The sequence below is a fragment of the Tyto alba genome, unplaced genomic scaffold (genome assembly GCF_018691265.1).
Source record: "Tyto alba isolate M040663 unplaced genomic scaffold, T.alba_DEE_v4.0 Super-Scaffold_27, whole genome shotgun sequence".
NCBI lineage: Eukaryota > Metazoa > Chordata > Aves > Strigiformes > Tytonidae > Tyto > Tyto alba.
In genome coordinates, this window is record NW_024881301.1 from 14800937 (window position 1) to 14819203 (window position 18267).

Here is an 18267-nt window from a genome sequence, read left to right on the forward strand (position 1 = left end):
ACTACTACACTATTTGGGATGTCAGTGTCATTAGGACCTTGGCCACAGTGGCCTTCTTGTGTATCCTGGTGGTATACTCTGAGATGAGCCCAGCCATGCCTTATGACAGCCATAAGCCATGCTAGAATGTTTTTTCACCTCCAATAATATGCTTAGACTGGTCATCTTATTCTCCTAACCTGTATTTCATGTGGATGGTCCTGAAGCCCTCACACAGTCACTAGCAACTTCAAAAGTTGCATTGGCAGAATAGAGTTGATAAAAAAGAAAAGATTCTCAAGATGTAGCTGCTGCTCCTACCTGATTTAATCTGAAGAGTGTTCCCCCTGGGCTTGCAGCATTTGTCTGCAGCCTGGGTCATGGTGCATTCCTCATTGGGACCGGATGAAGTCTTTCTTTCCAACCACAACTGAATGAATGTCCACAAGAGGACACTTTATGAGATTTTGAAGGTTCTGAAATTTGTTGTGCATTGTAACACATTTTTACTAAATGTGACTGTGTCAAGGTTTCAGACCTAGGTCTCAGTCTCTGCCTGTCATTTACTCTGAGTTTCTGAAGTGGTCAGAGACCCCATGGCTTCAGGAGCATCCCCATACAAAGGCCATTGAAGATAAAACACTTTTACAGAATGATTTGGCTTTAGCAATACAGGACGGTTCTGTCACAGCAAAAGCCTTTCTCAAAAAAGGGTAAAAGGTGTTAACTTAGTATATTTTCCATTATATTTTCATCTTCCAATGTACTTTTATGAAGCTTTACTATTTTTTATAATAGAAGGCATGATTTTTTTCCATTTCTTCCTGCTGATGCTTGGGTTGTTTTTTCATCAAAAAAAAAAAAAAAAAAGAATGAAAAGGGAAAAGGAAGGAATTGTTTTATTTGGGTTCAAAGAGGTGTTTTGGTGGTCTTTTTTTGAAAAAAAATTAAAATTTTGAGGGGGCTAAAAGCTCCAGATATTTTCTCTGAATGCACTTCCTGTTTTTTCCAGCTCTACCAGATCCAAAAATTATTTCATCTGTAGCTGACCAAATGATTGGTTGTCATGTAGCAGCTTGCTCCTTTATGAGTTGAAACTATATTGCTGTAACTCATCCTATGTTGTGGTAAGCACTTTCATAACTGAAAAGCATTATTTACCTCAGAACAGTCACCAAAACATCTGAACAACAGCTGCCAAAAGGAAAAACAATGGTGAATCTCTCTCTAAAGACTTGAACTCTGGAACTGAGTGCTGACTTGCAATACCCAATTAAATTGACCCAAAATGCCAGAGAAAGAAGCTCACATCTGTCATGTTGAATTATTTTCTTATGTAAATATCAGGAACAAAACATTTCCATCCAGTAACTGTTTTATACCCTGAAAACAATATATGTGAACTTTTTGAAACTACAGGGGTTTTTATCTGTGTGTCTAAGACATCTCTTCCATAGGAGCACAAATGGGGACGTTCTGTTTATCTGCAAATGCATTTAAAAGGATGTTACCACTGAAGGAGTAGTCTTATGTTACATTTTTCTTAAATCAATAATGACAAGACCTATGAAGCCAGTTATAATTTAATTTTTAAATTACTCTAAAGCTTTTTAAGTCTAAAGGAATGAATTTCAAAAATTTTTTGTAATCAGGCTTATAATTTTGCTCTCCCCTTTTACATTAATTGGGAAGTGGTGTTACTTGATTTTTCACTGCTTTGTTGCTACAAAGGAGGGAGTTAGGAGATTTTCCTAGAGAGATGGATTATGCAATAAAGATCAATCTTTCTTTAAAGACTGGAAATGGTGTCAAAACATGAAACTTATCTGTTTCTTTTGAATAATTTTGCTTCAGTGAGTAGCTAATACCTGTTAAATAACTCCCAAGAGAGTGTAATATATATAATTTCCTACAAATGACAACTTTGAAAAGGAATGCTGCCCCAGTGAAATGTGGCAAGACTTCAGATAGCTGTAGGACTATCTGCTATGTGAGTTTCATTCTGTGGACTTCTGCCAATATATCTTAACACAACTTTGCAAAACACATTTTGTTTCAGTGTGGATCCTGCTAGATTGCCTGAACTGTATTAACGTCAAGTCTCTTTAGGGTCATGGGAAAAAAATGATGGTATTTATTTCTCTTCTGTATGAGCATTTGAGTGTCTTGCCTCAGAAGATTCAGCTTCTTTCATTTGACAAATGAGGAAGAATAGGCCCTTGACTGTTCCCAGTGTCCCAGCTGAAAGTGAGATACAATAGTGGGAGCCAAAACAGAAGTACACATCCTGCTTCTCCACTTTCACATAGTGAGGTTTCATGCAAGTTTACTTCAGCCGTGTTGTTTCTGTAGAGCAGAGGCAAAAGTTAGAACAAACCATTTTCCATATAAACAAAAAAGATTTTTACTCTCTCTCCCTTGTAAAATATTCTTGAAGAATTCATTTGTAACAATATATTTGTATACAATATCACAGTGAGTACAAAAATATAAACCTCTGAAAGTTTTATATGAAAAGTCAATCTTATTTCCGCCTTTCTGGGTTTACTTATTTTATTTACTGCTGTATTTGGTAATTGTACTCAATAGTTGTACAGTATATACTAAACATACTTGTGAAAGTTCCATATATGACTTCAAATTTGAGGTTCCTTCTTTAAAAGCAGAGAAGGAGTCAAATTCTGGATGGAAAGTTAATGCCATATTTTCTCACAATTTGTCTTCTTTCAGGGTGGCTTAGGTATTTTATGAGACTAAAGATCTGTCTGGTGCTAATTTTATTTTCTCATTTCAATTTTACTATAGTATTTACTAAGTTTTTAGTTGTTGTTTGTTTTCTTTTTTTTTTTTTTTTTTTTTTTTTTAAATAGATCATACTTCCTATTCCTGAAGCAAATATAATTTCTTTACACTGATGTACTGGTTTTGGGTAGGTTAGAGTTAATTTTCTTCATAATAGCTGGTATGGAGCTGTTTTGGATTGGTGACTAAAACAGTGTTGATAACAGATTGGTGTTTTAATTATTGCTTACACAGCAACAAGGCCTTTTGTGTTTCTTATATTGCCCTGCCAATGAGGAGGCTGGGGATGCACAAGAAGTTGGGAGGGGACACAGCTGGGACAGCTGACCCCAACTGACCAAAGGGATATCCCGTACCATATGACATCATGATCAGTGATAAAAAGCTCAAGGAAAGGAGGAGGAAGGGGGAACTTTCAGAGTGATGGTGTCTATCTTCCCAAGTAGCTGTTACATGTGATGGAGTCCTGCTTTCCTGGGGATAAACGCCTGCCTGCTGATGGGAACTGGTGAATGAATTCTTTTTTGTGCTTTGTTTCCATGTCCAACTTTAGCTTTACTTATTAAACTGTCATTATCTCAACGCACAAGTTTTCTCACTTTTACCCTTCCATCTTCTCTCCCATCCCACAGGGGGCAAGTGAGCAAGCAGCTGTGTGGGGCTGAGTTGCCTACTGGGGTTAATCCACAGCTGACTAGTTAGAACAGAACAGGACTGACTCATAACTGGCGGAGGTGGAAGAGTGTTTCGTAGAAGCAACAGCCTTGCCCTTCTGCTTAGAAATCTATGGTGCATGAGCTACAGGTGCCACTATGGTCTTCTGAAGTCCTTACACCAAATAAAACTCTGTGGAAGAATAATTTCCTAAGGCAAATTATGCTGCTGCAGGTCTAAATATTACAGGGCACTGAGAGCACATCTCAACAAAATTCTGCCAAGTTCTTTGTCTCTTTGTGGCATTCTGTGTCAAAAAAAAAAAAAAGAATTTCTGTTCTCCTCAAAGCCTTTGTTGTGCAGTTGGAGGTAAGGGATTATACAGGCACAGAAATAAGTAGATACAAAGTTGAATATAGCTTCACTGCAACAAGACTAAAACAGTGACAGAGGCACTTCACAGCTCTCAAGTGACCCATGTTATTCTGAATGTATGACACTGGAGTTCATTCAGACTTTGAATTCCTGCTGCTTCTGTTGGCAAGGTGAAAGAAAAGGAGAAAACTTCCCTCAAGCATTTTTGACCTGCTTGAGCAATGCAAGTGACAGAGTGCTCTGTGATGAAAGGTGAGATTGTCAAAGATGATTCAAGAAGTTCAGGGAGAAGCAGAGAAGTTAATGAGTTGACTGGGATGACAATTTTCATGGAAGGATAGAGGGGGCACCATAAATGAACTAGCTCCCTTTTCTGCTTCTCTCCTTTTCATTGTCCTGTTATGACAAGGTCAATGAAGATTATATATTTACAACATCATAACTCTCCATATTTTAAAAACTAAGTTATCTCTTTATTAAGAAATCTACATCAAGCATAGCTGCTGGTAGTGTCCCAGTACATGTCAATGGGCTGACTTATTTTTCCACTTTCTTATCTTGCAACATGTGCTGTCCTTTCAAAGTTCTTTATAACATCTCTTTACACAGGTTATTGTTGCTGAAGTGTTTTTGTGAAAGTTATTGACAGTTCAGGGAGACTAGAGGTATTTAAAGGTTATTAGCTCAACACTGAAAAATAGTTTTAATCTCTCCTGGCTGCTTTACTAATAAAGCATGTTAGATCTTGGTGTTCTTTCAGTATGCAGTTCCCTGGATCATTCTTGTTTGTATCACCACTGATTGCAGGGTAATGGCTCCTATCCTGTTGCTGCCAACCTTCCTTTGTCAACTTCAGGTTCTTTTCATGGCTCATGGTTTCTTCTACATGAAGATTTTTTTCTAGGACTTCCTGTACTCACTTGTACTTACTCAGTGATCCAAGTAGTTTCATGAGTGTACCCACAGTTGCCAATCTGAACTTGAATCACTGTGCTTAATCTCCACTTCCCTTCCTTCCTTCCTTCCTTCCTTCCTTCCTTCCTTCCTTCCTTCCTTCCTTCCTTCCTTCCTTCCTTCCTTCCTTCCTTCCTTCCTTCCTTCCTTCCTTCCTTCCTTCCTTCCTTCCTTCCTTCCTTCCTTCCTTCCTTCCTTCCTTCCTTCCTTCCTTCCTTCCTTCCTGCCTTCCTGCCTTCCTGCCTTCCTGCCTTCCTGCCTTCCTGCCTTCCTGCCTTCCTGCCTTCCTGCCTTCCTGCCTTCCTGCCTTCCTGCCTGCCTTCCTGCCTGCCTTCCTGCCTGCCTTCCTGCCTTCCTGCCTTCCTGCCTTCCTGCCTTCCTTCCTGCCTTCCTGCCTTCCTGCCTTCCTGCCTTCCTTCCTGCCTGCCTTCCTGCCTTCCTTCCTGCCTTCCTTCCTGCCTTCCTGCCTTCCTTCCTGCCTTCCTGCCTTCCTGCCTTCCTTCCTGCCTTCCTTCCTGCCTTCCTTCCTGCCTTCCTTCCTGCCTTCCTGCCTTCCTTCCTGCCTTCCTGCCTTCCTTCCTGCCTTCCTGCCTTCCTGCCTTCCTTCCTGCCTTCCTGCCTTCCTTCCTGCCTGCCTGCCTGCCTGCCTGCCTGCCTGCCTGCCTGCCTCCCTCCCTCCTTTCCTCCTTCCCTCCCTCAAGAATGACTTCAGGCTTCAAAACTGAAGTGATTGCTCAGTGGGAGCATAGGCCTGGACATTGAAATCCCACTTGTGCCAAAAAAAATGTGTTCCTTTATGATCATTAGTAGTGGGAGGAAATGTGAATGCAAACACAGACCGGAAAGCACAATACATTATCTTCATTTATGCTGTTGTGCCTAAACAAAACGGATCTTCTAATGAGAAAGCTGGTGATCAGCCAGCAGTAAGGTACCATGCCAAATGCTCTTCCAGGGTGAAATACGTGACATTCCTAGCCTCCTGCTTACTATTTTTCCTTTGTCGTCATCTCTCTGGAGCTCACTGCATGTATTTATTTTATTGCTTACAAACATACTGTGTCTGTGAATCCTCAGTTACTCAATGTAATTATAATAATAATAATAATAAAAAAAGATGAAACATGCTTCCCTGAAATGCAGATATTTATCTCTGACTGGGTAAGGGACTAATTAGTAACCATTCACTCTGGCTTTCTGCAATTTTAGGCTTCTTTTTTTTTTTTTTTTGGCAGCATTATTAGGTTTGTTTTTTCTACTCTCTTTCAACATCTTCAGTTATGTAGTTTTAGTTATGCAATCACTAGAGATGGAAAGGACTGTAGTTACCAACCTTTGTCCCTAAAATTGCTGCCTTTACATTATCAAAATGTCCTTTCCCAGTTCCATTTATTGTCTCCAGTAACATTTATAGCTTTCTGGTTCCTGAAGAAAGTACAGATTTTGCACTGGTTCTGTCTAAAATACTTTAGTCTTACCATAAGCTTTTAAAAACAAAATCAATCAATGTTTTTTTGCAAGAAAAGTAATTTCCTTGCAGAACGTTATTTATTTAGCTGGGAAAAAGGTAAATTGAAACATGAGACAATTCATCTGTGAAGCTCTTTTTGAGAAATTTAATTTTTTATTAACACTATTTGTCAAAACACAAGTTACAGGGGCTGGGAAAGCGATGAAAAATACTATGAATATAGCTGCCATAGTGATAACGATGATGTAAGTACTTAGATTCAATCTGACATAAGTAGGTAGAGAAATCACTTTTTGATTCAATTGACAAGGCAAAAAGGAAACAAAGAATTTATTGTTTTTTGATAGCCCCTACATTAAATAGATTTAATAAAAATTTGTGTGAAAGATAAAGAAAACTGCTTCCCTAGGTGAGATCTCCTGCTGATGTCACACGTCTGTTAATAAACCAGACTGGGATGTGTCTTTTAGAAGGAAATACATTGCCCCCTTTAATAGACATTCCGTTACTATTCCTTGGTTAATTACTGTAATTGCTTAGTTTTTCCTCTGCAAGAGATACAGGTTTTTAATCAGTGGAGCTTTCAGAGGTCAGGCAAAATAATGACTTGTCTGCAAAATATTCTAGGGATTTTTTTCAGTAATCATTTCACTGGTTTTAAATCAACAAATGCTGTCATGGCTGAATGTTTAAAACTATGCTGTGCTTACCTTCAACTGTAAAATAGTTTCTCCTTCTATTCGGAGAAACCGATGCTTTTAAAATCAATGGCTGCATTAACTGATTGTGAAACTGTCCTGTCTGTAAAAGACCTGAATAGAAGTAACAAGCCACTCATACTCTGACAAATAAAAAACTGCCAAAATTAGGTGGAAAATATAATTTTGAGAAATATTATACTTTTCCTTGGACTGCAGTTCTGTCTTTGGCACTAACTTGAAAGCTGTCTTCATTAGTATAATAGTTCATTACATTCACAGAGTGCCTGTAAATAAAAACTGCGTCTGTAATTACCAGTATGAAGATTCTGACTCTACAATTCCACATTCATTTTTTCCAAGCATTTGAATCAGTAATTTTTCAGAATTTTTAGAGGTTTCCCTTCACTGTTAAGGTTTTGAACCTCATCAGTGTTCTAGATGGCCCCAGTGATGGGGCCACCAGCATAAGGACATGGACCTGTTGGAGCAAGTCCAGAGGAGGCCATGAAGATGACCAGGGGGCTGGAGCACCTCCCTTATGAGGACAGGCTGAGAGAGTTGGGGTTGTTCAACCTTGAGAAGAAAAGAGAAGGCTCTAGGAGGACCTTATAGTGGTTGTCCAGTACCTAAGGGGGGGGGCCTACAGGAAAGATGAGGAGGGACTTTATCAGGGAGTGTAGTGATAGGACAAAGGGTACTGGTTTTAAAGTGAAAGAAGGTAAATTTAAATTAGATATATGAATAAATTCTTTACTTTGAGGGTGGTGAGACACAAGAAGAGGTTACCCAGAGAAGCTGTGGCTGCCCCCTCCTTGGAAATGTTCAAGGCCAGGTTGGACGGGGCTTTTGGAAGGTGTCCCTGCCCATGGCAGGGGAGTAGGAACTAGATGATCTTTAAAGTTCCTGTCTGCCTAAACCATTTAATGACTCTATGTCAATGCTAATTCTACTTTTTGTTTCTACTCCATCATATACTGAAGACAAGGATGTTACCTTCCCTAGAAACCACCATCCCTACATGTCCATTTTTTTAGTGGGAAATAGTCATTGTCCTTTGTGTTTTGATCATATTGGCCTTATTTTTTGGACTGTTTCTTTTGTCCTTCCCAAAAATGTGGGGTTTTCTTACCAGTCATCTTCTGTCTCTGAGGCTTCTGTACTGCTTTACTGAGTAGCTAACATTGCTTATAAAGTGGCAAAATAGCATAATAATGATGTATCGTTATTATCTATTTATCTATCTGTCCTTTTCTTTATTCATTTGACAAGCGATACATGTTGGTGATCTAAATTCTAACAGCTCATCAAACACATGTGAACCTCCTGATCAAAATTTTGGTCTATTGTTAATCTTCCTATTTTTTCCACATGTACAAACAGCTCTGTGGAACTTCATCCCATGTCAGAGATATGCACAGACTGCTGACAGCCAAGAATATGTGGTTTAAAAGCTCAGTCAGTCTCATGGAGACAAACCTGTGAGATGACTAATGAAATGTCAAAGGGTCACCAAGTATTTATTTTCAGTTGTTTTCAGACTAGGTAGAGCTCACTCTCTTTAAATGATGGCAAGAGGAGTGCTCTCTGTAATGGGCTCCTTAGGGAGCCTCTGTTTAGACCAGATCCTTCATGGGAGTGTGTCCCTCTGGCTATTCCAACTCCCCTCCCTGCTACGCAGCAGCACAGCAACTTATAACCTCTCTAAAGGACCTGAAGCCATACTGGTGTAATAGCTCAATTCTTTTATAGGAAACTTGTGCAATCAGCTATGAACTATAGTTGGGAAAGACTTTTTTCCTAGAACAAAAAGGGTACTGAACAACAGGCATCTGTATACAGATCCAAAGGTCAAAGGCTGCAAAGCTAAGGATAGATTTAACCAAGTTGTGCATCAACATAAGAGTCCTTGTTGGTTCTTTCTCTTGTCCTGATGAGTTGTCAACTTATCATTTCCTCATGTCTTAAGAATGGGTATACTTGCATTTCTTCTCCCTGATGTTTGCTCTAACATGAGTTACTTGTGGATGGGTGAAGCTCTTCTTTGTTTCAAACTGTTTCTCTTGGTTGTTGCCCTCTCAGCTTTGGGGGTGGCTACAATTGTATTTCAAGTATGTGAAATTGTGGTTTTGGTAATGTACTACTTGTAAAATGGTCTATAAAACATGCCAAATATAATACATGAACTTACTTTAAAGTGACAGCTGAGGACAGACATCTGAATCTTGAACATGTGCACAGACATTTGAAATGTAGACAGCAAGATGTGGCCACAGAGTGGAGAGGAAGCAATGTCAGCTGAAGTGTGGGTACAGCCTTCTATATATTATGACTAATTTGCTCCCATGGAAACATATATTTGAAAGCTTATTTCAAGTATCTGTTTTTCACTCTCACCCCTATGTTTTGCTACAGCAGTTCTCCAGCAGTAAGGTGCTAGTGTTCCTTAAAGGAAGCTGGTGTACTGGCTGTTAAATTCTGTACAGGAAATCCACTTCTCTTGTTATACCTCTTTAGTAAAAACCAGAGAGCCGAACCCCAAAAGTTAGAAAAACCTTATTAGAAAGTCCCTGTGATTTAAAAAGGGGCCAAAATCCCATAAACAACCACACAGAGGTCAGTCTATACCACTAAGTACTAAAACTAATTAATTCACTGCTCTGTTTATTGTAGGGATGACTTTTCTACCTTTACCTTCTTTCCTGCAGGGATGAACCATGTCTGGCTTTCGGCTCATAGCTGTTTTCTTTCCTCCCTGGAGTATTAGCCTGTGGCTCACTTCCTCTTTCCTTAACCTCCTCCTCAGAAATAGAAGCTGTCTGCATTCTGGCCTCTCTTTCCAGATACAGTCTTTCTTGTCCAGCTAATCATGATTTTGTCTTTTAATTTCATGTTCTAATTCACTTGAACAATTTTTCAGCTGCAGAGACCTACTGGTGTGTGTGTGTGCTGATAGCTCAGAGTTCATAGTTCTTGGGGCCCTTCAGCTGCAATGGTGAGGGTGCGATGAAACGTTTTGTAGTTATTCCCTGTAATGAGGCTCACATACTACTCTGGCCCACCTTGAGTATTATGGAGAAAAGCATGAGGGAGCTTCTACATCTGTTACAGGCATGTTTCCTCCACATGTTCAAAATATGTCCTCCCCACTTTTCAGTGTGTTTATTACTTAATCAGAGGACCTTCCCTCTAGCTAACATTATTGTAATAAACTTGAGTGTTGTCATTCAAAGAGAATACTCTGAGGTAACTAGTCTAGGAGAGTAATACTAAGGCTTCATCTTGCAACTGATTGGAAAAAGTGGTGAGTGTGTCGTGAGAAAAGGTGTGAAGATTTAACAGCAAAGAATGGGCCTTGAAAGTGAACTCTGATTTCCGAAGGAGTGATTTTTAAAGGGCAGCAAAATGTCTCTCATGTTGATGGGTATAAAGGATTACAGAAAATGCAGGCTACAATATATACCACAATACTTTTCAAAAGCCAAACATCTTGAAAAACAGTGTGCACTTCAGGTAATTCACAGATTGCTAGGCTTTAAGTAGAAATGTTAGAATTAAATTCCTTTTTTATCACTACTGAATTACACACTGTTTTAAATTTAATTCCTAATATTCTACCTTTAGTCCTTTCTCATTTTTTATTACTTGAATATTGTGCCAAGGAACTCTTTTGCAACTACAGTGTCTTGGGCGCAATGGTGCTTGACATTTTTATCTTGATAATTGTGACACTATTTCTACTGTTAGAAAGCATTTAGTTTCTTTGCCTTTTCTTTCCCTTAAGGTTACATTTCCTGGCAACTCCTTTGTTCTGTGTCACCTATCCTATATCTCTGGCTGTCTACCTGCTATCAGTTGCCATGCTTTGCTGCAGATGTTTGTGCAATTTGGAGACTGTGGCTTCTCCTACTCGTACCCGCTTTCAGAACCTGTGGGGACTGACACCCAGTGTGCTGCAGGGGCTAGCAAACATCAGATTTCTCTTTTGTGGGAAAGGCCTCTCCTCCACTCCTCCATCCTGCTGTCTTGTACTAACGAAGCTGTGCTCTGGGCACTTAAGCTCACAGGCAAGACAATCTGCCTTGCAGTCTGTTGTGGAGAAGGTGGTAACTGATGAGGGGCACAAGCCAGTCCAAGTATGCCTTTCCAGGACTTATTAAGGAGACCTGAGCAAAGGCATTTGTTGAAGAGATTCACCAATGGACATAAAAGTGTGCCTCAGCTTGAAATTAGTGTAAGAAAAATTAAACTGATGTAAAACCACTTTAATTTTCATATAGGTTCATCTGTGACCCAAAAAATACAGATATGAAAGTATCACAGAACAGATGCATTTTGAACTGCCAAATGCTATTTCTGACTCTTATTCTAGGCAATTGTTTCAAAACATTGCCAGCTGGTAAGGCATATTCCTTCTGGGGGAGGCTTTGTCATCAGTACAGCCAGAAGGGCTGGGAAATCAGAATTTCTTAATTCATAAACATAATTTTGTTTCCCCCTCATTTCCTATCACGTTCTTTCAGAACATTTTCCAAACCCTTAAACTGGAAGTCTGAGCTTTTACAAAGCTAACTTCAGGTGATATAAGATCATTTAGTAAATTTAAGTTTATCTGACTTCTTTAGGGGAGAAATTCTCTGTTACAAGCTTAGTGTAAGAGTGCCTCTTAACAAAAAGAAGACACTTTCTAACTGGTTCAAAACCAGATCTTGTAATCAGAAGGAAGCAGGATTGCTCTCACTTTTCAGAGATTTGCTCTGCAGCTGAGCTTGCAGATAGAAACTAGGGCCATGTAGTACCATTTTTCTGGTACTAATTCTCTTCTGGATGGTTCATGCTCTGAAGTTTGCATAGACCAAACAGCTGTTACTGAGCTCTGATTTTTCAGAGAGCACGTTGGGAATGGAGCTAAATTGTCACTGCCAACTCCTTGTGCACATAGGAGAGAAGACAGTCTGGAGAGCTGAGTTAAACTGTTTCAGTTCTGATGATTTTGTCAGCTTCTGCAGAGCCTGGAGAGGAATCCAGAGCCCTGCTTAGGTCTAAGGTTCTCCACACTGAGTGGGGATACAAGCAGGTGTCTCAAAACAGGGTCAGAAATATTGAACACAGTGATGAGGGAGGTGACTCAAATCATCTTGTGGGACATGGAACCACATACTGAATATCTCTTTTAAGAGCAGGTGATCATGCCCTTCCTTTTTTGGGGAGCTGCATACTAGACACCATGCTTGTAAAATGCTACCATAGTCTTGGTTGTAAGACTATGAGCTTCATGCCATAGACTAATGTTAAAACTACCCCTTGAGAAGTACATGAGGCTGGATTCTGGTCTCTCTATTACCTGAGGGACTTCTAGTTCAGAATTCCTGGGGAATCACTTTGTTACATTTTTTTCTGAAGTGAAGTGTGTCAGCGGTACAGAGAGGAGGATCTGGGTCTGCAGAGCTCCTTGACCCACATGGGTGCTTCTGACCCACAAGTCTCTCTCCTCCCTGGCTCCAGTGAATGCTGGTTTCTTCACTGCGCAGTTTGAACAGCAGGAACTTCTTCAAGGAAGAACAACTGGAGAATTTTCTACATACATAAACCTGTGTGGCCCAACAGTTGCTTTAGTAAGGCTATAGATGAAGTTTTGAATTCTCTCTGTGTAAGGAGAATGTGAATCTTGGTCTCCCATTTCCTGGGGGGTTGCTTCTGTCTCTGAACTTGTATGCATTTGCTTGCAAAGGAAACAGAAACAGCTGTAGGTGCTCCTGTTTTAGGCACCAAATTCTACCAAAGTCCTTAATTTTATTTAGTCCTAGAATACTTTTTCACAGTACTGCCTTTTATTAACATTTTCTGTTACAAATATAAGAAGACAAACATTTGAATAGACTACTGAATGTTAGAACAGATATTACATTAGGTAATTTCAGTAATTCAAGCTAAATTTTATGATCATGCCTTAGTTGCTGGGAGGACAATCGGCTGAGGAAAGTATACTGTAAGGTACTTAGATATAGAATGGATATAAAGCATTTTGCAGATGTAATGGAAATATATGCAAAGCCTCAATCTGAATTTCAAATGAAAGTGCAATATATTATAAATTTTAAATTATCAGTTTATTTTTGAAATTCCAGAAGAACAACACTTAATCTGACTCTAATATGACTGACCCACAGACATGATACATTACCAGGTACTAGGATCATTGCGGGTAATTTTATGATGATGATTTACAAAGGAAACTGAATGTTTTTGAAAGGTATGGGAATGAAAGTAAAAAATGAATAATTAAGCCATCAAGCACAAACATAACCCCTGTTTACATTCCTTCCATGAGATATGGTATCACTTTATTTACACGCATCCAAAGAGATAACACAGGAAATGCACTTTAAGTCTTCTTTGGGTAGTTTTTGCCCAGTTTTCACCATCTGCTTCACCACGGTCATTCCACAGGCTGCAGGGGAGTCTCTGCTCCAGTGTCTGTAGCACATCCTCACTTTCCTTCTTCTCTCACCTTGGTGTCTGCGGGACAACATTTCCAGCCTGGAGTCCAGGGACCCCTCTGCATGATGAGCTTTCTCATGCCCCTGCTACTCCTGAACCATTCAGATAAAGCTTTCAATAAAGACCCCTATGTATAGAAGAAGGCTGAATGACTGATTTAGTTCATTTAACACTATTATTTTAAAAAACGTTATTCTTCAGTGACCCTTTTCCTTGGGCCTCTTCCCAGACTTCTAACAACCCCTAGTGCCAGATACTCTAATGGGCAAGGCTGCCAGTCTCAACCCCTTATTAACCAGCCAGCTCTTGCTTGCAAGGCTGTGCTTCTTTCGTGTACCTGCTCATCCAGGAGCTAGCAGTTGCCTTTTATCCAAATTCCCCCCTCTTTCAAAGGCTCTACTGTGATCTGAGGGGAAGCTAAGCACAGATGAGAGACCTGAGGCCTCCATCCGTGCTTCTTGGCTTGCCCTCTGACATGGATCACTCCGTGCCAGGCTGAAGTGCTGAAGTGTTTTTTTCTCTCTTCCTTTGAATCCTCATTGCACAAACTGGCAGTAAAGATTTAGCTGTCACACCAGATGATGTGATTACCCAAATGCTTGGCTGTGGTTTCATTTCTCAATTAAATGAAAATGTAAGACTATAGACTGTAAGACTGAAATGGTACATCAGTAAAGCAGGGTCTGTAGATCATTCTTTAAAATTCAAGTGAAAACTCATATGTATATTTATCATGGTGGGTAGTTTTGAAAGTGAGCAGCTGCAGTAGTCCCTGGGACTGGGAAGCTAGTTTTGAATTGGAAGACATTTACCATAGACTTTGAATGTCACCAAATATTGAGACCAAATTTAAATTGTCAGGAAGGAGCAATTAGGCAGAATAACTTACACAATAGGATTTTAAAGGGGCTGAAGATATTTCTTGCTGGCTTTAGAGGCTGTATTAAAGTGCATGGTGTTATACTGACATCAAGGCTCCCTGCAGAGCTCGATGCTCTCGTGTTGTGCCACGGAGGCTCCTGTGTGGTTTCAGACTTTGTGAAAGTGGCTCTCAACTGCCTGTTTGCAACTAACAGCTTAAAGTCAGGGCGCTACACAGGCTGGTGGCCACGAGGCTCCTCTGGAGTCCATCAGGCCAGGGCTTGGCAGCCAGGGCTCATCCCACCGCCCCAGACAGGACCAGGGTATCCCCAGCCCTGGGCATCGGGCACCTCCCTGGGGATGGTCCGAGGCTGGGCCAGGACATGGAACTGTGTGTGGGCCTGACTCATCAGGGGCTGTGGCTGGGAAGGGCAGGGCTGTGGGGATTTGGAGATTGACCATACCGCAACATCTCTGAGGCAGGGGCTGATGGCTCCAGGGGTCTGAAATGGAGTCTTGGGCCGTGAGCAGGGCTGGGGCAGCCCCAAGGGTGGGCAGGAACCATCAGAATGCCTCAGGGCCATTACACTGAAACGTTGTTGACCTGTAACCCTGCATTCTGCCTTTTTGTTCTGGGAACATTTCTATACAGCAATACCGATAAAGAGGCTGTTTGGGTATTCATGTAAATCATACATCTGATTTACTACAGCTGAACTATCAATACAAGTATCCACCCAGGACATGTGCTCCATCTCCTCCATCCTCAGCCAGGTTGTCAGAGGGTGTAAAGTTGCTGCTGGAGTAACTCCTCTTGTTAGCAAATGGTTTTTGACTAGCTCTACCTTTATTCAGATAGTTCGCATGAAGATTAGGTGTAATTGTTGAAGGACTGAAGTTGTAATGGTAGTGTAAATGTGCTGCTGAAGCACTGGAATATGGAGTAACAAACCCATCTCACAGTCTTAATGTAAAAATAAGATAATGTGAAAAACAGATCCTATGCCTACTTGGGGAATAGATTCTGTTTAAATAAATGTATCATTTGTAGAGTTTAGTCCAAATCCGACTCAAAGAGATTTTTTAAAAAATGTATTGGCTTGAAATATAGATGTTTAGTACTGAAACAAAAGTACTGAATGTTCCAAGTCTAAATCAAATCCAAAATATCAGTCAAACTGATAAGGTTATAAACATAATTGCAATTCAGTACTACTACAATCAGCATTAGTTCTCATGATAAATAGATGCTTTAAGATCCTGTTATTGTTTACCTTGCCTATTATTTTAGCTGACACTATGTGAAGTATCTTGCTTGAGATTTTTAAAAGAGAAGGCTAATATTTACCTCAACTCTTATTATAAAAAATTATTATAAATAAATATTTCTTGTCTTTGATGATGCTCTGGACTTCATGTCAAACTTCTTTTTCAGTTATTTAAATATTGTTTGAAAAACTGAAATTTTGTTCAGCTAATAGGAGCCCAAGACACTTATTTTTCTGAAATCTTGCCTGGAAATTCATGGAAGCAAGTTTTTTCTTACATAAATAAACTCTAAGCTATATTTTCTCACAAATAAACCATATTTGTCTTGCTAGTCTGTGAACAAAATCAAACTGCTCTGCAAGTCTGTCCCTCACTGGCATACCGACTGCTTCAGTGAAATTAATTCCCATGGGTGCTTTTATCAGATTTGTTCACTTTGTTCCTGAACATGAAGTTCAGTTCAAAACAACAGAAACAGAGGAGGAGCTTTCTTTTTCAGTTTTGCAGTAAGTGACTAGGAAATGTTTTGTTGCCACATGCATGTGAAATTCTGTGGGCCCTTCCAAATGAAACATCAATTGTAGTGTTGCCTGTGATTTAAAAGGGGAGTGTATTTTCCTTCCAGGCTTATTAGCTTCTGGTAGGATCCAAGATGAACTTATTTATCCCAAAGCTAAGGTACAGTTCCGCCTCCCAAACATTTGTAATTTAAAGCTGGGTGATGAAGAGAAGTCTCAAAATCTGAGAAAAGTGTTCACTGTTATACATTAATATATCAGAGTGTATTTTCAAGAGTGACTTTAGTACAATACAGTGAAGGCTTCACAGATCATGGCTTAAAGAATCTGTTCAAAAAGCAACACAGGAAAATATATGGAGACATTAGTATGTGAAACAGAAAAACTTATTTGCTTGGAGACTGCACAACAGCTAAAATGCAAGCCAGATTTACAGCCAGTTAGGAGATAACTTATGGAGATTTACCCATCTGTTGACATACAACAAATTCTGGCAGACTTAAAAATTAAAATCTTCTTAGATACTTTTTTATTCAAGAATATTTTGTGTTCCTCCCGACTCTGCCTCCCCAGAAAGGAAATATTTTTTAAAAAATGCTCCATTTAATCTTAACCAGTGCAAAGTGAAAAAAAAAAAAAAAGAGTTTTGTATGTGGATTTTGAATTTTGTTTTGATTCTTTTATGTAATCCTTAGGCTCAGCTTGAGATCAACTATTATGATGTAGATTTCAGCTGCATTGCAAATGCATTGGATCTGAATTTCTTACAGATTTACACAGTGAACTTGGCAAGTTTTGTTGTCCTGAGCACATTAAAAATGGAGAACAACAGACAGTTCTCATAATTTACAACCTTGCTATCTCTGTGTTTTGTTTTAGATCCCCGTATGTATCAGCTTTTTTCCAATCTTGCTGGCTGTCTGGGAAGTCTAGTAGTAACAGCCATCAAGTTTCTACCACCAGTTTAAAGATATAACTTAAAAACATAAGTTTAGGTGTTGCTCAGGCATCATGATATGAACGAATGCTTTGGGAAGTTGTTCTGAGTGTATCCACAGATGAGACCAGGTAAGCTACAAAGAATAGATAGTTAATTCCAGATAACATCAGGTGGGAAACAGTTCCAGACAGTGTTTGGATCTCATGGCAATCTGAGATCCAACGTCAGTAACTGCAGAAATACTTTCAAGTCAAACAAAACAATGTGGGATAGAACCTGCCAAAAATTTGCTGCCTGTGTTGACTTCTTGCTTTAACAAGCTAGACAGAAAAAAAATCTCGCTGGGCCATAACCTACATAACCATGGCTGCTCCGTGTTTTGCAGGTAAATGGTGGCTGGAGACTTGGGGATGGTGCTGGGAAAGACAGTGGGACAACCTGGGAAGGAGTGGACAGATTCTGGGTTACTGAAGGAGAGTTTGCTCTGCCCTTGAAGTAGGTTCAATAGGAAGGGGATCAAAGGTGTGTTTGTACCATGGATTTTGTATCTTAAGTTCTTATCTTCTAAGTGCCCTTAGGGTTTTAGGCCAAGGCTGAGGCTGAGGCATGGGTAATAAAAAGGAGGGAGTGAGCACAGATGCTTGGTGAGCAGTTTATGCCCCCACACAGGCTGCCTGAGGGCTCTTGGTGTAGGTCTGAGACCATGGCAGTAAAGTTTCAACACTCCCAGCCATTTCTTGAGGCTTCAGCATAGACAGGACAATGGGGAAAGCCGTAAAACAGGCTGGATGTCTGGGATGAGGATGGAAATGGTGCCTTGTCCAACACCCTTGCCTTTGGCCACTCTCCCCTTGGCATGGCCCAGAAATCAGACTTCATGGCAGGGTAGGATCCCAGGTCCTCATTACAAAGCAAAGTGCTGACAGTGCAGGAATGAGAGCTGGGCTCTGGCTCCTAGGGTCTTTGAGTGACCATTCCCCCTCCTCTTTTCCCTGGGTCCAGGGATGCTGTGAAGAAGGCTGGTGCCAGCCAGTTCCTAAAACTCTTGTGTATGTGAGGGCAGTCAGATGAGGGTTGAAGGCAGCCAAGTCCAAGTTATCCTGTTTCCACCAGGCCAAGCCACACTTGTCTCAGGACTACTCTGATCTGTCACATCCTGGAATCGTAGAAGAAAGCAGTAGCTGGTGGCCCCATCTGGGGTCTGCTGTAGGTACGACCATGACCAGCCCCAGCCTGAGCTCTCAC